This window comes from Apodemus sylvaticus, chromosome 18, assembly GCF_947179515.1.
Source record: "Apodemus sylvaticus chromosome 18, mApoSyl1.1, whole genome shotgun sequence".
Taxonomy (NCBI): Eukaryota; Metazoa; Chordata; class Mammalia; order Rodentia; family Muridae; genus Apodemus; species Apodemus sylvaticus.
Genome location: NC_067489.1, coordinates 37,161,544 through 37,184,704, shown reverse-complemented (window position 1 = coordinate 37,184,704; position 23,161 = coordinate 37,161,544).

Here is a 23,161-nt window from a genome sequence, read left to right as displayed (position 1 = left end):
GACAAATTCTCTATGTAGGGAAAAGATTACCCCATACACACAAGTTACATATTTTCTAAAAACAGTCATTACAAAACATATTCTTCAAAAAAAGACTAAAATCATTACACAAAAGGAAATTACAAGAAATTTATCGATTATGTATTATTTTAAATCTTGTAATGAACTAAACATTTCTCATATTTCTCTCCACAAGTTCATCATAATCCCAAAGCAATAATTCTTATGTCATTGATTAACAAAGTTTAAACAAGCCAGTCTATATTAGCAAATTTTTTCATATGGTTAGCTGATGACAATTTGTATTTGCCAATAAACAGATCATCATCTATCTTATATTGTATTTTGAAGTCTTGGTCAGCTAAACAGATTAGTCACCTGTTCTTTACTCTTAAGCTCATAACGTAATATTCTTTATTCATAACCCTGTCTGTCATGGTGCACACTGAAACATATGGTCACATCCCTCAATCGCAAGATCCAAGAACTCAGGCCCAATCTAGAATGAATGTTTTCTTTAATCTTTAATTTGTCCCAAGCCTATTTTTCTCTTCCAAGTTCACTTACATGGTTGTTACACATGAAAGTTCACTGAGTTTCTTTTCTAACTTATGAAGCAACACTTCAAGGGAGAGGGCACATTCTATTCTTTTTTTTTCCTTTTTTCTGAGTCTTAATTAAGAAATAATTCAAACATTCAGAAAAATAAAAATATTAGAACAATAAAAATAAAATCAATAGTATTAACATACACACACACTTATATACATGTATATGGACACACACTCTCTTTGGGGTCACTGCATTTGAAAACAAATTACCATCTTTATGTTCATTAATCAGAACACTTCAACAGACATCATCTAAGAACAAAGAAAACAGTGAATACAACAGAATTATAGTCCTGGCATAAATTGTCCTTTATCTCACAAATACTTTTCCTATTTGCTTTATTTTCTTTATATTTACTTTGTCTCTATAAATATAAAGGGAAGTAGACCCAACCAAACTCCACATTACATTTTGCATGTACCATCTCACTAGTTTATTTCCATCCAGAATAGTCTATCAACTTACCTACCTTATAAACACTTGCACTGAACTTAAAAGAAGTAACCTTTACCTTTTTAGGGACACCTACACTTGTACCCTTCCATCAAAATCTTGAATAGATCTAAATATGATTATATCCAACATTGAATTTCTTTTTTTTATTTCATTTGATATATTTTTTATTTACATTTCAAATGATTTCCCCTTTGTTGGTCCCCTACTCCCCTAAAGTCACATAAGCCCCCTTCTCTCCCCCTATTCTCCCACCTACCCCTTCCCACTTCCCTGTTCTGGTTTTGCTTTATACTTCTACACTGAGTCTTTCCAGAACCAGGGGCCACTCCTCGATTCTTCGTGAATCTCATTTGACGTGTAGATTATGTTTTGGGTATTCCAGTTTTCCAGGCTAATATCCACTTATTAGTGAGTGCATACCATGATTGATCTTTTGAGACTGGGTTACCTCACTTAGTATGATGTTCTCCAGCTCCATCCATTTGCCTAAGAATTTCATGAATTCATTGTTTCTAATGACTGAATAGTATTCCATTGCGTATATATACCACATTTTTTGCATCCATTTTTCTGTTGAGGGATACCTGGGTTCTTTCCAGCTTCTGGCTATTATAAATAGGGCTGCTATGAACATAGTGGAGCATATATCTGTATTACATGCTGGGGAATCCTCTGGGTATATGCCCAGGAGTGGTATAGCAGGATCTTTCAGAAGTGACGTGCCCAGTTTACTGAGGAACTGCCAGACTGATTTCCAGAGTGCTTGTACCAATTTGCAACCCCACCAGCAGTGGAGGAGTATTCCTCTTTCTCCACATCCTTGCCAACACCTGCTGTCCCCTGAGTTTTTAATCTTAGCCATTGTGACTGGTGTAAGGTGAAATCTCAGGGTTGTTTTCATTTGCATTTCCCTGATGACTAATGTAGTTGAGCATTTTTTAAAGATGTTTCTCCACCATCCAAAGCTCTTCAGGTGAGAATTCTTTGTTTAACTCTGTACCCCATTTTTAATAGGGTTATTTGGTTTTCTTGGGTCTAACTTCTTGAGTTCTTTGTATATATTGGATATTAGCCCTCTATCTGATGTAGGGTTGGTGAAGATCTTTTCCCAATTTGTTGGTTGCCGATTTGTCCTTTTGATGGTGTCCTTTGCTTTACAGAAACTTTGTAATTTTATGAGGTTCCATTTGTCAATTCTTGATCTTAGAGCATATGCTATTGGTGTTCTGTTCAAGAACTTTCCCCCTGTACTGATGTCCTCAAGGGTCTTCCCCAGTTTCTTTTCTATTAGCTTCAGAGTCTAAGAGAACACAAATGTCAGCCAACACTACTATACCCAGCAAAATTCTCAATCACAATAGATGGAGAAAGCAAGATATTCCATGACAAAACCAAATTTACACAATATCTTTCTACAAACCCAGCTCTACAAAGAATAATAGGAGGAAAAATCCAATACAAGGAGGGAAACGACACCCTGGAAAAAGCAAGATAGTGACCTTCTTTCATTAAACCCAAAAGAAGATAACCACTCAAATATAAAAATAACATTGAAAATGACAGGAAGTAATAATTACTATTCTTTAATATCTCTTAACTTCAATGGACTCAACTCCCCAATAAAAAGACATATACTAATAGACTGGATAAGGAAACAGGACCCTACATTTTGCTGCATACAGGAAACACACCTCAATGTCAAAGACAAAAACTACCTTAGAGTAAAAGGCTGGAAGACAATTTTACAAGCCAATGGTCTCAGGAAACAAGCTGGAGTAGCCATTCTAATATCAGGTAAAATTGACTTTCAACCTAAAGTCATCAAAAGAGATACAGAAGGACACTTCTTGCTGGTCAAAGGAAAAATCCACCAAGTAGAACTTTCAATTCTGAACATCTGTGCGCCAAATGCAAGGGCAACCTCATTTGTAAAAGAAACTTTACTAAAGCTCAAAGCACACATTGCACCTAACACAATAACTGTGGGTGACTTCAACACTCCACTCTCCTCAATCAACCGATCGGGAAAACAGAAGCTAAACAGGGACACAATAAAACTAATTGAAGCTTTGGACCAATTGGACTTGACTGATATTTATAGAACATTTCACCCTAAAACAAAAGAATATACTTTTTCTCAGCACCTCATGGTACCTTATCCAAAATCGACCATATAATTGGTCACAAGACAGACATCAACAAATATAAGAAGATCAAACTAATCCCATGCCTCCTATCAGATCACTATGGAGTAAGAGTAGTCTTCAATGGCAACAAAAACAGCAGAAAGCCCACATACACATGGAGGCTGAACAATAATCTACTCAATGACACCTTGGCCAAAGAAGAAATAAAGAAAGAAATCAGAGACTTTTTAGAATTTAATGAAAATGAAGGCACAACATACCCAAATCTTTGGGACACAATGACAGCAGTACTAAGAGGAAAACTCCTAGCCCTGAGAGCCTCCAAAAAGAAAATGGAGAGTGCATACATTAGCAGCTTAAGGACACAACTGAAAGCCCTGAAACAAAAAAAAAGCCAATTCACCCAGGAGGTGTAGAAGGCAAGAAATCATCAAACTCAGGGCCGAAATCAATCAAGTAGAAACAAAGAGAACCATACAAAAAATCAACAAAACCAGGAGGTGGTTTTTTGGAAAATCAACAAGATAGATAAACCCTTAGCCAGACTGACCAAAGGGCACAGAGAAAGTATCCAAATTAACAAACTTAGAAATGAAAAGGGAGATATAACAACGGAAACTGAGGAAATCCAAAAAATCATCAGATCCTACTACAAGAGCCAACACAACTGTACTCAACACAACTGGAGAATCTGGAGGAAATGGACAATTTCCTTGACAGATACCAAATACCAAAATTAAATCAGGACCAAACAGATCATCTAAACAGTCCCATAATGCCTAAAGAAATAGAAGGAGTCATAGAAAGTCTTCCAACCAAAAAAAAAAAACAAAAAACAAAAAAAAAAAAAAAACACAGGACCAGATGGTTTCAGTGCAGAATTCTATCACACCTTCAAAGAAGAGTTAACACCAATACTCTTCAAACTATTCCACAAAATAGAAGCAGAAGGAACACTACCCAATTCCTTCTACGAAGCCACAATTACGCTGATACCAAAACCACACAAAGATCCAACAAAGAAAGAGAACTTCAGACCAATCTCCCTTATGAACATCGATGCAAAAATACTCAATAAAATTCTTGCCAACCGAATCCAAGAACACATCAAAACGATCATCCACCATGATCAAGTAGGCTTTTATCCAGGGATGCAGTGTTGGTTCAATATATGGAAATCCATCAATGCAATCCACTACATAAACAAACTCAAAGAAAAAAACCCACAAGGTCATTTCATTAGATACTAAAAAAGTATTTGACAAAATTCTGCGTCCTTTCAAGCTTAAGGTCTTGGAAAGAACAGGAATTCAAGGCCCATACCTAAACATAGTAAAAGCAATATACAGCAAACCGGTAGCCAGCATCAAACTAAATGGAGAGAAACTTGAAGCAATCCCACTAAAATCAGGGACTAGACAGGGCAGCCCACTTCTTCTTATCTTTTCAATATTGTACTTGAGGTACTAGCTCGGGCAATTCGACAACATAAGGAGGTCAAAGGGATACAAATTGGAAAGGAAGAAGTCAAACTATCATTATTTGCAGATGATATGATAGTCTACCTAAGTGACCCAAAAACCTCCACCAGAGAACTCCTACAGCTGATAAGCAACTTCAGCAATGTGGCAGGTTATAAAATCAACACAAGCAAATCAGTAGCCTTCCTATACTCAAAGTATAAGCAGGCTGAGAAAGAAATTAGGGAACTGAAACCCTTCACAATAGCCACAAACAGTATGAAGTACCTTGGGGTGACTCTGACCAAACACGTGAAAGATCTGTATGACAAGAACTTCAAGACTCTGAAGAAGGAAATGAAAGAAGACCTCAAAAAATGGCACAATATATTTTTCATTCTAACTTTATTATCACTTAAATCATCTCCTAAAGCTTTTTATAAATTACACGTCTTAAAACTATTCCTATCAAATCAGGAATTCTGTAAAATCATGATTTTTGTCTAAACATTATTTTATGACAGTTCATCTTCAGATGAGTCTACAGGAAAACTGCCCTCGAGTGTGGGCTGTCTCCCAAGAAGCATCATTGGCTTTTGCAGCTCCTGTATGGTTTTTGCCAGAATTCAAGCCTTACATAGACATTATTGTGACATGCACATCTGAGCCTCACCAGGGCAATGAGAAAGGTTGCTGTAAGGTGAGGGAAAACACCTGGAGGCAGCATAGAGATAGATGTTCCAAGTTAGGTCAAGTATAGTATGGTGAGTGGACTGGAAGGACTGGGACATCCGTGGGTGGTATGTAGGTGATCAGAAGGACAGCTAGGCCATTTGCATGGTGGACAAATGTACTTGCTTTCTCTAGTGTTCCTTTATTTCACTTATAACCACAGGGGCAAGCCCTTTGCATTTGAAATGCATGGGCAGCAGCATCCTTAACTGATTTCAACCTGGACACCCAGCATTTCAAGAAGTTCTTGACATATCTCACTTAGACAAAGCAAGTTCAGCTCTTAATCATAATAGTCTGCCCTAACTCCCAGCATGTGTAACAGTAAGTTGGTGGCCCTTTAAAGAACACAGTTAAGTATGAAATGTTCTCTCTTTTCCCCAAAGACTAAGTACATACTAAATAACAACAAAAAGAATGCCAGGGATCTAATGTAAGGTAATGCTTTTTGATGTAATGGTTAATGAATTTAAAAATTTGTAGTGGGCTGGGCCTCATAAAGCAATAAAAAATAACTATTTAGTCATAAGAAAATGGGAAATAATAGCTAATTATCCATTTAAATCTTGGTTTTAATAACATAATACAGAATAACAAACACAAATTGCTGTTCACCTTGTTATATTTAATTATTCAAAAAGGATAATATATATTCTGAAATATTTGTAAATGAATGCAAAATACTTTTCAGTGGATTTTTGGGAAATTGATAACACTCTAGAGAAGCTGCCCTAGCCATCCTTCACTGCTTGCCTGTGTGCATTATCTGCACTTGTCTTTTAATAGACTGAGACTAAATTATTAGAAAAAAAATTGTATCACTGGGGAGTAAGGCTTGTCAGATGCCGGTGAGATGTAATACATCAAGCACTCCGTGCTCAGCTTTATCTTGCAGGCTGTTTACTTTCAGGACACACATTTTTTTTTAAAAAAAAAGTTTTCAACCTATCTAACCTGTTCTGATTTCAAATGAACAAAGTAATGAGCACTCGCAGCAAGGAGAAGAATAGAATTAATGAATCTTGGACAACAACATATTAGATAAAGGATTTGCGACTAAAAGCAAGACAGTGCGACCCCTCTTTCCTACAAACAAACAGTGTTCTCTCAAAACTAATTAAAAGTTCTGAAGGAAAGACTTTTCTGTAATAGCCAGGATACAACAGGGAATACACATCCCTCACAGAAGAATATTTTGCAAAAGAGAAATTAGTGACAGTAATTTAAAAAAAAATCATTGTATCAAGGACTCAATATATTTATGGGAATTGACGTCTATGTCTAAGAAAACGGTACATAACACAAGTGATTGTTAGAATCAGCTTCATATGATAGCTAGTGATCATGAGTCAGGAGATATTTTAATTATTAATGATCCCAGACAGATGAATTTGGTCATGCTTGATCCTGTTTGATATCTCTGGATCCATTTTATCCACATCAAGCACAAACCCAGATCTGTGACCACTCCCAGCTCCATCTTATATAAAAACTGCTTCTATATTTTCCATTACAGTAAGGGGCTTTGCTATGTTCTTCCATGATGAGCATGCAGTCTTCATTAGCTTTCATCAACTGGCATGTTCCCTGACCTTACAAACTTAAGTCATTGTTCAGGTTCTCTCCCTTGCAGTTTTCCAAGGAGATAGCAGGCAACAAGATATGTTCTAAATGTGTCCATTCCCACACACTGTGATATGTTTCCTCTCAATTCTGCTGTTAAAAATGCTTAAAACAGCCTTAAGGTTTCACCAATTATGTTATTCTCTGTCGCCATATACACTTACTGCTAATTGGAATGTATTCATATGCTCCTGGTTGCCAATAATCTGTAGGTGTCACATAGGGAGGTAAATAAAAGCACCTCACCTCCACTTGATGTCATTTAACTTGAGTGAGCCAAGATTTGCACTACCTCCTTCATGCTTCCTATTTCTTACATATGTGTGGTTGTGAATCTATGCCTACATTAAATTTTGTGAATCTTCCCCTGTATTTGTGCCTGTTTGTGTGTCTATCTGTTGTGTCTGTCCCTCGCAGGAGGTTTTGTTCTGTTCTGTCTTTATTGAACAGCATAGGAATTACCACATGAGGAAGGAATTAAGTTTATAAAAATCTGTCACAGAATTTTACCAGGCATTAAATCACTTATTCCAACTAACTCCAACTTAGCCAGATGACAGAGAGTATTGTAAACATTGTGTATCAAACAATAGCCAAACGTGTTCAACATTTTCCATAAATGTTGCACCAAGTTTAGAGGCTATTTGTTGAAGATGATTCCTTTGAACCCCTGTATTTACTGCTTTCAGCAAATGATTATTGGTACAAACATGCATTAATCTGGGTCAAGGGCATGGAAGAGTAAGTTAAGATGACAGTTACACATTAGTTTAGGTTGTGAATCTTGATTACATGAGAAATCCAAGGCAAGTAAGGTTGATGGTTACATCATTCTCTTAAAAGCAGTTAAAAAAATAGTCTGGGTAAACAGTAGATAGTACTGTTAAGTCAGAAAGTAAGTTCGAGATAGGTGTATTAGCAGCTGCCTGTAAGGTCCAGCAAAAGTTTAAGCCCTTAAGAGAGTAAGGATGGTAAGATATCCTTACCATAATTCATTGCCACATCCCCACTGTCTGAAATGTTTTCTTGGAGAAAATGTGCAGATATTTATCACAATGATGGTGGCATTAAATAGGAACAAATTGGAACCAGAAGTACAGCAAGTGTGTTAATTTATTTTAGGATGACTCATTAACTACAAAAACAAAGCAATAAAACAATATTACATATTTGCTTAGTTGAATTTAACTTTTAAGTGAACGTATCTAATGGAAAATTTATTCAGCATTTTTCAATTTTTGTTAGGATTCCAAGGTCTCTAATGTGCATACATAAAGCCTAAAAAGAGATATGTCATACTATATGTCAGAAAGAGAAAACTGATATATTTTCTTTTATTTGTCTTATTTTAGGCATATTTATGTAAAAATGTTAAAAATACATGTATTCTATGCTGCCTCTGCCTCCCAAGTGCTGGGATTAAAGACATGTGAAACCAGTGCCCAGCACAACTTCATTTTCTAATCAAGAGCCATTAATGCAAAGGTAAAAACTGCTCACAGTTCTAAGAATAATAACATGCACTCAAGCCTAAATCAGACATCTTTCCTCACTAATTCCCTTCTCCTTACCAAGTTACAGGAAATAGCTGAATAGGAGACAAAAAGACAAAAGGATGTAACAGTGGGAGGGTGGGGAGGAATAGTGTAAAATGATGAAATGATGTCATGCATGGTTATAACACAAACTCAAGCACTCACAGCACTTGTGCTTACCTACACGAGACCTGTACAAGATCTTGCTAGACACAATTCCAAGTCAGTGAACCGCATACTGAGTATGCATTGGCAGTTCATAACAGCTAAATAAGTGACAATCAACAATGAAGGCGTGGTCACTGGCAGGTTTCCTATTTTTCTGTGAATGCCCCTGTGCCCCACATATGAACCACACTACTTGGCCATATATCAATGACAACAACTAAAAAGAAGACAAGAAAGTTGGGAGGGGTTGTGTTGTTGGCTAGGGAAGGAATTAAGGGGGGGGGGACTGAGAATGAGTGTGATTGTATTTTATAGTCCATATGTTTGAAATTCTCAAGAATAAAGAAAAATTACAAAAGAAGTAAATATAAAAACATTTTAAAAATAAAGGAGTAAAAGTATTTCTTAGGTCATTGCTATTGGTAAAACATACTGAGGTTTCCTCCTGACCTTTTTCTGCTCTCCAGGCCAGTGAGCTTGTCCAGCTGTGTTTGAGAACATTTGTCCCACAGCTCTTTGCTAGAGCGGGTGTGATGAGGCATTTAGAATGAATGAGCCATATGAAACTATACTCCTGTCTTCTGGCTTCAGTCTATAAGATCCCCAAGCCCATGTTAACAAGATCTACAAGACAATCAAACTTGGTCTAGGTATTGATGAGGATGGATGATTCCAGTGTTGTTGTAACTGAATTATGTCATCTAGCTTCACCAGAACTATGTGTTTGATGCTTAACTTCATCCCTTCTGATAATATATTTTCGGTGATTTTTGTTTATTTTTGCTAACTTTTAAACCATCTTCATGGCATGAAAACTAAGTGAAAGATAAAATTTCTATGTGTAATTCTGTGATACTATAGGTTTGAATCAAGAGGTTGATAGAACCTTTGTTATAAGATGTAATGTAAGCTATTGTTAATGTTAACGTTGTCGTCTGAAGAGTTTAGTTGCTGATCTGGATTCCTTAGTAAACTAAATTATGATGGCTTAGATTTCACCTTAATTTTTTTCATTCCCTGTAGTTAATTCTCCATGTACTAGTCTTAGAACTAAACATAAGTTAAAACAACTTGACAGGAATTTCCCAAGTGGCTTGTTTTCCAAAGTATCAAAAACAAAATTTTAAGTTTCCCTAGGTCTTGAAACTCAGCAAGGCTTGTGAATGGAAATACAGTGTCCAATTATATTCTGATTTCAAAGGAATTACAGATGAGACAAACAATATATTAAAAATGTATTTATAGAAGTAATGGGAGAAGGCACTTGAATACAAGAGACTTTTCTTCCATGCCTCTGCACTGCTCCTCCTGACTCTAGAAGATGGTTTATTGTCTGCAAAACTATTCTTTGAGCAACCCAACTGTCTTTGTGCCATTTCCTTTTGGTACAGTTATTCATTCTTCTCTATAGGTCTTTGCTCATAGGAAGATACAGTAAGTTTAACATTTTTGTTTTATTTTTCTGTGCTTCTTAAACACACTAATACTGTGTTGGAAATATTAATATTTTAGGAAAGATACTGACACATGAAGGACTCACATTAATTATGTGTGCTATGTTTACTTGTGATTTAGAAAAGGCATTTTTTTTTATATCATCCTCAGTGAGGTAACTCAGATGCAAAAGGACGTGCATGGTATGTATCACTAATAAGTGGATATTAGTAAAAAAAAAAGGTACAAATTACCCAATATACGGCCCACAGAACTCAAAAAGGTCAACACGCAGAATGGCACAAGAGAGGATGCCTCAGTCCCACTGAGCGCTTAGGGGAGAGCTTGGGTGAGAGAAGAAAGCAATCACAAGTGGGGAGGGAGGAAGGGACCTGAGAGGGAAAGTGGGGAAGGTGGGGGAGGGGAAGTGATCTGGTATTGGGTGAGGGAAAAGGACTGGAGCCTTTAGGGCCAGCAGAAAGAATGGAAATATACATCCTCAGGAGGTAGGAGGGAGGTTGGGGAGACTGTCCAGAATGCATCAGAGACCTGGGAGGTAAGAGATGCTCAGAACTCAAATGTCTGACAGCAGGGAGAGGGACTTATAGAGCACACCTCCAGCAAGAATACAGGGCATCAAATGAGGGAGAGGTTACCATTCCACAGTTAAAACTCTGACCCATAATCGTTCCTGTCTGGAAGAACTACAGGGATGGAAATTGAGAGGATCCTAAGAAAAAGAAGGTCCAGCAACAGGCCCAAAATGGAATCTAGCTCAAGGGGAGGTCCCAAGGTCTGACACTATTACTGAGGCTATGGAGCACTCACAGAAAGGGACCTAGCATAACCTAACACGTATCTGAAAGAGTCACATGCAGATATTTGCACCCAACCAATGGACAGAAACTGCTGACCCTTGTGGTTGAACTAGGGAAAGGCTGGAAGAAGCTGAGGAGGAAGGCAACCCCCATAGGAGGACCACCAGTCTCAATATGGACTCCTGAGTTTTCTCAAGTATTGAACCACTAACCAGGCAGCATATACCAGCTGACATCAGGCCCCCAACACATATACAGCAGAGGACTGCCCTGTCAGTGTTCAATCAAAGATGATGCATATAACTCTCAAGAGACTGGAGGCCCCAGGGAGTTTAGAGATCAAGTGGCGTAGGGGTGGGGGGTGGGGAGGAGGTATGGGATGTGGAACAGATGGAGGGTGGAACAGGGAGGGGGAACAATATCTGGAGTGTAAAAATATTAATTGATTAATTAGTTTATTGATTCATTAATTAATTTTAAAAAGAAAAATATAAAAGGCAATTTTAAGAGTGGAGAGGTGATCATTGTTCAAATCTTTCATATATAAGCATGGACATCACATAAACACAGGCACAGAGGCTCATAGCTGTAACCCTAGCTACTGGGGGGACACAGAAACCATTGAACCTTGCTGCTGGTTAACCTGCCAAGCCAGCCAGATTGGTGAGCTCACATTCTGGTTTGCCTCCCAGAATTTGAAGGTAAGATTCTATTACTGAAGATGCCACACACTTTGGATAGAGTACTTAGAACTGTGACTTAGAAGCATTTTCCCCTCATAGCTGGCTTTTGTAGTATCAGAGGAGTCTATGCAAGCTCTTATAGGAGAAAAACGTTCATTATTCCTATCCAGCTGGAAGGCGTATGAACCACAACAATGACTAGCACCACAAGAAATCCCCACTGTGTCACAGCACACATATCTTTGGAGTATTCAAAAGCTTTCAAACTGGTCTTAAGGCCTGCTGAACAGGAGAAAATTCATGAGTAGTACTATAAATCTAGCAAACTACCTGTGCCTGGAGAGGTTATAAACTATGGTGGCGCATATACTACCAACATAATTTCTAACTCTATTCTAAATTCTTACATTTATATCTAAAGACAATTGTGGTGCTTACCTCTCATCAGAAGCTTCTTTTGGCAGAAGATGGAGCCTGTCACAGAGATCCACAGCCAGGCAAAATAATGAGAATAAGTAGAATCCACACCTATAACTGATACATCAGTAATTTGACCCTTAGAATTAAGGTTCAGGAAAAAGATCATGGAAATGAGGATGGAAAGAGAATAAGAATCAGGGGACTAGGATAACTGCTCTGAGTTTCTTCTAGACATGACAGGGAAAATATTCTCATTTATCAACACAATGGTTTCCTAAATATAACCTAATCAATTATAACATTTGTTGACAAGGCATGTGGATTGAGGAAATTGCATGACTTCTTCGGGTATGTGCATGTGTGTGCAATATTAAATGGACTCAGTAGGTTATACATATGTTGTGCAATATAATAAAGAGGTCATAAGTTAGAAAAAGGGTGCTACACAAGACAAATTAGATATAGGAAGGAAGGATGAAATTATATAAATGTATAAAATTCTAAAAACATATTTAATAAGAGCTAGGCATAAGATAAAGCTTTTGTTTATTTACATCCTGATCATTGTCCCTCATCACAGTCACTGGCCCCATAGTTCCTCCACTCATTCCCCCTCTCCTTTTCCTCTGAGAGTGTAGAGGCCCACCCTGGTTATCTCCCAACCTCATCTTCTACTGAGCCAGGCAATTCAGCTGAGTTAGGAGAATAGATCCCACAAACAGGTAACAGCTTTAGGGATAAACCCCACTCTGGTTGTTCGGGACCTACATGAAGACCCTGCTATACATGTGTGTATGGTGGTATCCTTATTGATCAGTGTTCAGTCTCTGAAAGCCACTAACGGTCTAGGTTAGTTGATACTATTGATCTTCCTATGGAATACCTATCCCCATCAGGACCCTCAATCATTCCTTCAACTCTTCCATCCAATGTTTGATATGAGTCTATGTATCTGTCTGAGTCAGATGCTGGGTATACCCTTTCAGAGCATAGCTAGGCTCCTATCACCAAGCATAAAAGAGTATCAATAATATCGGTATTAGTGCTTCGTCATGGAATGGGCTTCTACTTGGGCCAGTTATTGTTTGGCCATTACGTGAATCTCTGCTCCATATCCTGTCCCTGAATCTCACTTAGAAGGGGGAATGCAATAGTTGTAGGAGGCTAATAGAGGAAGGAAACTTGGTGGGAGAAGGAATGGGGAGAGAAATGGGGGTTTGGGAGAAGGTGTGTAGAGAGACAGAGGAGATGGCCAGATTGACATGAGAATGAATGGAAACCTGCAGCTGGAAGGGTTGGGCGATGGAGGGGCATCTCAAGGACTGTGCCAGACACCTGGGGTAGGAGAGGCTCCTGAGAATCAGTGGGTGTGTGGTGGAGAACGTAACTGAGAATTACAGCAGTGTGGATATAGAATCTTATGAGGACACAACCTGTGGCCAGGCAGAAACCCCAGAGGAATAATAGGGACATCAACACATCCATAAAATTTTCAACCCCAAATTCATCCTGCCTACAAGATAAACACTTTTTAATTGATAATATTTAATGAACATCAGATCTACTGTTGTTTGAGATGCTAATATAATCTATACCTAAAAATGTAACAACATAAACATAATTACTAAGAAACTATTATAAAACACCACAAAAGGAAAGGCATAAAATAAAATCTAGTGCTTAGTGAATTATCTCAAGTGCCCATTATTCTTTCTGCTCTTGACATTGGAATATTGAATGCTGCCAGTGTGGTTGAAACTTCCAAAATTCTACCTCTTCCCAAGGAAAGAACTTCCCTAACTGTTGCTTTAAAGACCTAATCTAGGTCTACATTCATAAATTTAACCCATCATTTATAACATATGAAATAACCATAGGATGCTTACTATTTTGAGTTGACATTTTAGGAATTACTTTTCATTTAACACAAACTTCCGAAGATTCATCCTTCTTGTTGCTTGTACTCATGAATCAATATTTGTTGTTGTTGAATATTGTTCTACTGTATTAGAATATCACGGCTCTTTATTTCTCTTTGGACCAGTTTTTTTAATTGGTTTATTTTCTGATGGGCTATTAGAATAGTATAATAGAATTTATACTATTCTAATGCCTGACATGCATCTCCAAATTCATATTTTCATAATTTTGAAAAATAAAGCCCAAGATATGGAGTTTCTGTGGCAAAGGCATACGTTTATTCAACTTTGTGGAAAATATGAAAATGTCTGTGTTCTAAAATGGTTTTGTCAAGTTAAATTGGGCATTCTCAGTCTACAAACATTCTGAATGTTTCATATCTATTCTAATATTCCCTTTGCTTAGTCCAAAGAGGATTTGTAATAAACCCATATTTATAAATTGCAGTAGGGTGGTTTGAATGTGCTAGACCCAGGGAGTAGCATTATTAGGAGATATGGCCTTATTGGAGTAGATGTCTCATTGGAGGAAGTGTATCGCTGTGGGGGTGGGCGATGAGACTCTCCTCTTAACTAGCTGGAAAGTGGCAGTCGTCTTCTGTTTGCCTTTGGAACAAGATGTAAAACTCTCAGTTCCTTTAGCTCCATGCCTGCCTGGACATTGGGGTGCAGGTTCATGATGACAACGGAATGATTTAAATTTAACCAAATGTTTTTTCTCCTTGTGCTTCCAATTGTATGATTTTCTTAATCCTCAGAACATGTAAGCCAGACCCAATAAATGTTGTCCATTATAAGTATTGCTTTGGTCATGGTGTCTCTTTACGGCAATGGAAATCCTAAGAAACACATCTTACTAAAACTAACAAAAGACATATCTGCGTAAGTGAATAGAACCATGGACAATTATGATTAGATATGTATTTAAAACCCCTGCACCCTTTACAAAATTATTTGTTGCAGATGATTTCTACCTTATTTACAACAGGGTGTTTATGGTCGGTCTAACTTTAAGATTAGAAATCGAATAAACATTCCACAAGCCAATTTTGAGGAGGGCAAACCTTTAATACCAAATTAAAGTTGCTAAAACAGGAAAATTAGAAGTTGATTTCATTATCACTGGGAGAAATTTGTTATGCAAATCATTAACAAATAAAACTCAAGAATACATAAAAATGGTAACCTGCTAAGTTACCAGGCTAAGTTTGAAGCAGTAGGGACTTAATATATGATCTGACTTGGAATTTCAACTGAAAAAATGAAGAGGAAGGAAGTGAAGGAGGAAAAGAATAATGTTAAGTCAACGACTATAAACTTCCAAAGTAAAAGAATTAAGAAAATCATACAATTGCAAGCACAAGGAGAGAAAACATTTGGTTAAATTTAAATCATTCATTTTTTTTAATTCAGCAAGTCAAAAAATACAATTAATAAAGCAGAGAGGGAAAACCATCATTAATACAACTCAAGTTCACTAACAAATTATGCAAAGGTTTCTGGTGATATTGCAACCAAGCAAGAACGTCTTTTCCTTGCTTGTAATCATTAGATCAGAGATCCCACAAATACAGCTAAGCAGGAAACGTAAATTTAAAAACTGAAAGGGAGGTACAAACTGGATTATTGCATGTACTCATAGTGGCATGTAGGGAATTCGAAATCTACACTGTAAGCCCCCTAGGGCACCAGTGCTAGGTACTTCGCTCCCTAGACTTCTCTATTGGCCACAACTGCCATTTCCAGCCCCACAAGGCTTCAGAGTGGCCAGGCTCTGCCCTATATTGGGAAAAAAGCCCAAGAGTAGGGCATAAAATCTCACCAATGCCACAGAGTGATAAGATTTGTAATAAATAGCTAGACATCTTTTATTCAATAAAAATATTTCTTTTAGAAGCTTGATAAGGCTGTTTCCTGAGGGGTCCTGCCAGAGCCTTACTGATACAGAGGCAGATGCTAACAGCCAAACATTGGACTGAGCACAGGGTCCCCAATGGAAGAGTTGGGGGGAGGACAGGAGGAGCTGAAGGGGTTTGAAGCCTCTTGGGAAGAACAATGATGTAGGCCAACCAGACTCCCCAGGTCTCCCAGGGACTAAGCCATCAACCAAGTGGTACACATGGTTCCAGCCACATTTGTGGTGGAAGAATGCCTTGTCAGCATCAGGGGGAGAAGAAGTCCTTGGTCCTATGAAGGCTCGATAGATTCCCCAGCATGGAGAATTCAAGAGGGTATAGGTGAGAGTGGGTTGGGCAGAGGGGCATCTTCTTGGGGGCAGGGGGTGGGAGGATGGGCTGGGGGTTTTCTGGGATAATATTTGAAATGTAAGTGAAAAATATATTCAATAAAAGTATTTCTTTAATTTCCATTATTAGAAATGTAATTGCACAGAGGTGGAAAAGACCAAGTTATCACAAGCAGTATATATTTTTTGTATTTCATTTAAGTTCTCAAAATCATTGAGTACCTATTTAGGTCGGGCAGTTTAGACAAAGCTATAAAAAATTGATACAAAATTTATAGCTTTATTTATTCCATGCTTTCTTAAAATTTTCCACTCAAATGTTTCTTTGAGAAAATGTATACAACTTGGGGTATATTGATATATAAAACAGATACACCAATAAAAATGTACTGGTAACAAATTACAAGAAGAAATTTTAATTTCCACAAATCTTTGGAATGTGTGCATTTTTACCATTTATTAAAGACAAAAGAAAGTTTTTGTACTATTGAGAGGTAGGAGAACTTATTTACTTTTACAAAAATAGTTAAATTTTGTGGACTATTTGTACTCTGAACTTATAGCATCTTCATTGTTTTCTAGAAATTATTGAATTAGATCTATAATAATCAATGCTGAGAAGACCAATGCAAAGACACCTTTGGTCAGAAGTAGATTTAAGGTCAATTCTGAATGTCTTTAAAAATCCCATCCTAATTCCAAGCCAAGACCTCTTTTATGAAACTCAAGTTTGCAACTCAAACATCATTATTTTTAAAAAAAAAACAAACATAGTACAATAATTTGATACTTATGTATTAAGGGACAATGATAAGAAAATAGTAAAGTCTTCATTTTTTATAATGAAAATGTTTTTACAAGAGTAGAAATCGTTGCATGCATAGTCATCACAGTCCAGTTCTTAACATGCGATACCCTAAATTTTTAACTGAGTTGTTCAAGAGCGTATTCACAACCTGCTATCATGAATACAACAAAGTCTACATGCTCTGTGTTGAGGATCAAGGCTGCAATGAAGTCAAAAACTGTAAAATTCAGTGATCACACACATATACACCTTAGATTCATTCATATTTGATTTTGTATTATCAATGTGTTTTGTGCACTCAGGAAACTTTTAATGTTTTTATGACCCTCATGATCATTTATAAAACCCCAAATGGGATCCTGTCCCTGACTTTAAGAAGCCTTGTTTTAGATTACAACAGGAAAGATATGACAACAGGACAGTCTATATACAAAGGAGTCAGCATCGTCACTTGTTTCATAAATACCCCGATTTTACTGCTAAGATTTATTTTCCATAGGAAAATTTCTGATTATTTCTCTCTGCTATTTTTTTGGCTCAGATAGATACACCTCTGAATATTCAGCATCCATTATTTTCCCCTAATCTTAATCATTGCACCTTGCTGGCAGAATCCAAAATCTAAAATCTCCATGAATTTTAAAATATACATTACCACTGCAATGCATATTGATTTGCACCTGGTCTTCTCCTGTCATGCTGGGTATTTCTTGTAATGTTCTTCACACATGCCATAGAGAAGGACAGCTTAGGAAAAGTTGCATTCTTTGTATGAAAGGTCTATTTGCGACTGGCAGAGACTAATTCCCATTGAATGTGCTTAGCAGTATTAGAGAATAAAAATATTATGACACTTAAAGCATGGTGTTTTGGATATAGTTGCAGCAAACATAGGAGTTCACAACCAGCTCATTAGAGTTGGTAATAACATATGATTTTTTAGAATAACTCCTTCTAATATTCTTATCCCCAATTTTTGTTTTATTAGCGTATTTATATATAATAAGGGGTATGATGGTTTGTATATGCTTTGCCCAGGGAGTGGCACTTTTAAGAGGTGTGGCCTTATTGGAGTAGGTGCACCACTGTGGACATGGACTTTAATACCTTCTTCCTAGATTCCCAGAAGCCAGTATTGTGCTAGCAGCCTTCAGATGAAGATGTAGAACTCTCAGCTCCCCCTGCACCATTACCTGCCTAGATGTTGCCATGTTCCCACCTTGATGATCCTAGACTGAACCTTTGAACCTGTAAGGCAGCCCCAATTAAATCATCTCCTTATAAGAGTTGCCTTGGTCATAATGTCTGTTGACAACAGTAACCCTAAGACAAGGGGTTTGATGATATATTATACATGCATATATCTATATCTGTATTATATACTCTTCAATCCATAATTACACTGCCACATTTACCTCTGCTAAACTCTTTCTTCCTGTCCAGACCTGCTGATATATTTATGTTTCTATTATTTCCTGTGATGCTCTAATGAATGTCATTAGTTTTACTTATTAAACTATGAATGAGAGCTAGTTAACAGATCCATGGGCACCTCACTAGTGAGTATGCTACTATTTGTCTGTCTGTCTCTCTGTCTCTCTTTCTCTCTCTCTTTCCTCCAATCAACATAGATATACACACAATACTCAGGGATTGGTAGAACTCCAAGGTGTCTGTCATATGTGAGGATGCTTATGTGCACAATATTGTAGAAATCTTGTGCACCTAAACATAAGGTAGTTATATATGGCAAACAACCAGTACTTAGTAGAAACACCAGAGTGATTCTATGTAGATTTTAGTAGATATAAAACTCCAGTTCTTGGACTGGAGAAAAGAATAGAATTATACTTCATAGAATAATACTTTACAAAAACACTAGTATTCTATTATAAATGGTTGATGGAATTATTCCAAGACAAAGAGAGGACATATTTTCAAGTTATCTGTTATCACCACCAGGACACCAGATTGTGTTTCTCTTGTTTCTTTCCTGATTGTGGCTCTTACGATGTCTCTGTCCCATCTTCTGCAATGTCCTTGAGCCTTGAGAACAGAGGTCATACAAATGTTTCCCTGTGTGGCTGAGAACTCTACTAATATTTGCTCTCAGTATTTTGATCAGATTTGAGTTTCTTTGTTAATCATAATATACTGCACAAATAAAATTTTCTGCACTAGTCAGTGCTGTGCGAATTTATGGAATTCTCTTTTAAAGGGGGGGGCTAAAAGAAATAACATAGTTCATTTATATGATCTGATGACTTCTGGCAAAGCACAAAGATGAGCTATGTCTGTTTCAATCTATAAAACATCTAAACTATAATTTAAGTAATCAAAGTAAGTAACTTTAGACATATGCAGATTATGTGACAGACAAAAATTGAACAAAATAATATATTATAAATTTAAGTAATATATATAATTGAGCCTTTGGCTACATAAAATATAAATCTAAAAAGTTCTGTGCTTAAGATCAAAGCATTCAGGGTTAAATAAAATTTAAACATTGATAGATTGGATCTGTTAAAGTAAAAATTGCTGAGACGAAGGACATAGTTTTAGGCAAATATATTTCATTGTGTATTATCTAAATAATTTAAAGAACTGACCAACTGATTATGGCTATAACATATAAAATCTTTTGTTTTTCTCTGATTTTACCAGATGGTGGAGAAGCAAAAGGCTAAAAAGGCACTGGGTTCCCCTGTCTGGTTGATTGGGCAGAGCTGGCAGCAGCAGGTAATGGCCAAGCCCAAGCCTTCTAGAGTCCGTACTATATGCATAAGCAGTTCCCAGCTTCTTTCCATGAACTGAGTGTAGAGCATTGCATGACGTTCTGTTGGTGCCTCTGTGTTACCTTGTCATGGTTACGTTCACAGAGAGAAAGACCTCATATCACATAAAGCACTTTTATGTTTCTTTCAACTAATGTTCTGTTTGTTTTTGAAGATAGCTCATCTTAAATTGATTATAGACAGCCTAGAGAGCAATTGAAAGTGTAATTTTGTCCAATTGCCAATTAATCAGGAGTTAAAAGCACTTGAGCAGGGAATTGGCAAATGTTCCAGTCTCAGCAAAGAGTGGGCCTTCTTTATCATATAAATGAAGACATTTTGTATCAAAAGGAAAAAGCATGAAAATGAATAGGCATTATGATCACATTACCAAGGCTGTTTAATTTTGTTTTTCCTCTTTTATGAAATCTGTCATAGAACAAGTAGATGGCACTGGGTGATGTGCATTACTGCTGGTAACTTAACCACACATATATTTACTGATTCTTCCAGAACAGGACTTATCTTTTCTTATGACGCCTTAAAACTTCCAGCACATTTTATCAACTCTCCTCAGCTATAGTCATTGTGCTTTAGACTTCTCATTGTACCATATAGTCATAGGATCAGCATAGCTCATTCCCAGATCAAGGAGAAAGCCTCTGTCAGCTGGCTTCTGCACTGTTACAGAAGTAGATTGATGTTGACGGTGTCTACAGGCACAACAAAATTGTCTAGTGAAATGAGGTATCTCACAAATGTAGCTACATTCCTATTATAGTTTGAAATGCAACTTGTATTCTACTTTAAACAGTCTTTTCATAGCATGAAAGTCAGTTCTCATGCCAGCAAAAAGAGTTTATGTCTAATACAACCACATGTCACTAAACTTCACTTTTCTATATATGAAGGCATATGAAGAAGAAGGCATTACATCAAGTGTTTTCATTCATTTATTGATATGCAATCTCATGAATATCTCCAACTAAAATGCTATCTGAAATGTTGTTGCATAAGTGGGTTTTGAAATCCAAGCAGATTTGTTTATTATATAGTGGTTTAACTGTCATAAAAGATGTGCACAAAGTTACATTAAATTACAACTATTATGATGTGCAGGAACTACATGAAGCAGATTGCATATATATTAAATTGACTTACACATACATCTACTTTATGAAAATAACACTTACTAGGTTGCTTGGATTGCAAAGATGCATTTCTTTTTTATTAAATACTGACTTGATAAACATTGCTAATTTTACCCTATGTAGAGACTCAGTATAATGCAAAAGAATATGGGTCTGATTTGCATAGAAGATCTTCTTTCTTCTTACCTGATCTGAATGGATTGCTCAAACAGATGTCTTTCTTTTTATTGAACAGCACAGAAAAAAAATGGTATCTGGAAGAGTATGAGAATATTTTCGTAGTCAGTTATTACCAGAGTCTCAAAAGGGAAGAAATTTTTGTAGGGCCCTATTGACTCAGAATAGCACACAAAGCCAAATCAGATTTTTTTTGTTGTTTTTGTCTATCTATACCCACATGTTATTCTCAAAATTTTTCTTTGTCTGGCAGAATGTGTTGTTTTCAACTTGCTGTTTTCAGTGGATGACCTTAGGGCTAGCTACCACATTTTAGACATACATACACTGTTCTGAATCAGAGGCATGATTGGGTCAAAAGGAAAATATGACATATAATACATCATGGAATCTAAAGCATAGTTACATTGTTACAATGCACCATTTTTCCTAAAGTTAAATTAATTCTGATTGGGTCAAAGTCACACTATTGAAGCAGAATGAAAACATTGTTATGAATGATATCAAAACACACTATTAACTTGGCAGCCAGTTGTATGAAAGACCAATTTGTAAAGACAAGATTTCTAACAGCATTTCTCAGAAAGTTCACTCCCACCAGGAATGTGTATGATTTGAGGATCATAAACATGTTCATGATCACAATTCAGGTTCAGAAATAAAATTTTCTATTATCTTCTAAGCCTTTTACATGTGCTTGCCATGTTTCATTAACATTTCTTTGCTTTGGTAGAACATGTGGCAGTATTTGCAATTTCCATGTCATGTGACTGTAGTATTATGTATTATGGAAATATTTGGAAGAACAACTCTGACAAAATAGATAAAGTTTGAATGGATAACAAAGTAATGATAAACATATACAGAAGAGATTTTTTAAAAGGCCAACAAAGGAAGACAGGCAATGATGTCCAACAGCAAACAAATGTAAACTGATTTTTCTTTCTAAACACACTTCTTTCCTTTCCTCCAAAGATCTATCCTCAAAACAGGAAGCATCTGATGGGTACAGGCTATGGTCTTCTGCCTGCTACGTTTGTGTCCCAGCTTCTTTGCATGCATTAAATTTAGAATCTTATGAAATCTTTAGAAATCTTATGAAACAATATGTCTTACCTTGTAGCCTTCTGGGTCTTCTTTTGCCAGCTCTGTCTAAAGTAATTTCATCTCAACCCCAGTGCAGCAGGGGCTCCAAATACGTTTTCCATTTATCTTCCACACATTAGCAAAAGTTCTGTATTTCGAGGGAATATAAAAAAATGATTTACTGCTAATACAAAGGCTAATTTCCAGAAATGCATGTGTAGAAATAATCTACCTGAAGGTTACATTATCACAGGCTTGTTTTATGCTTACAAAACACGTTATTTTTTCTTATTATCTACATCACAGCTGTATCCCCAACTCACAGTACTAAGGTTTTTTTCATAATTTACTTGAACATTTTTTCTGCATCAAGAGACATATAAGAATTGAAAGATGAATGATGAAAAAATGTGTAAGTAGAACATGTATCTTCCCAAAGCCATAAAAATGGATATCCATGTGAGACTAAATGAAGAGAGGGTTACAAAGTGAACTTTTTGAGTTGAAAGAGACACAAATGAAGGTTGTAATGAAACCAAATATTACATTTGAGAATACATTAATTTTTATTTTTTGTTTTTTTGTTTTGTTTTGTTTTGTTTTTTGAGACAGGGTTTCTCTGTATAGCCCTAGCTGTCCTGGAAGTCACTCTGTAGACCAGGCTGGTCTCGAACTCAGAAATCCACCTGCCTCTGCCTTCCAGAGTGCTCGGATTACAGCCGTGTGTCACCACCGCCCAGCTTAATTTTTTCTTTTAAATACTCATAGTAGAAATACTTTCTTCATAGACTTATTGAAGATTCAAATGAGTTAATACATTTTGTGTAAGCATAGCATCTACATTTGCAGTTATAACATACAATGTTGGCTATTTTGCTTGTTTAATTTGTAGCTTAGAACTATTAGTATA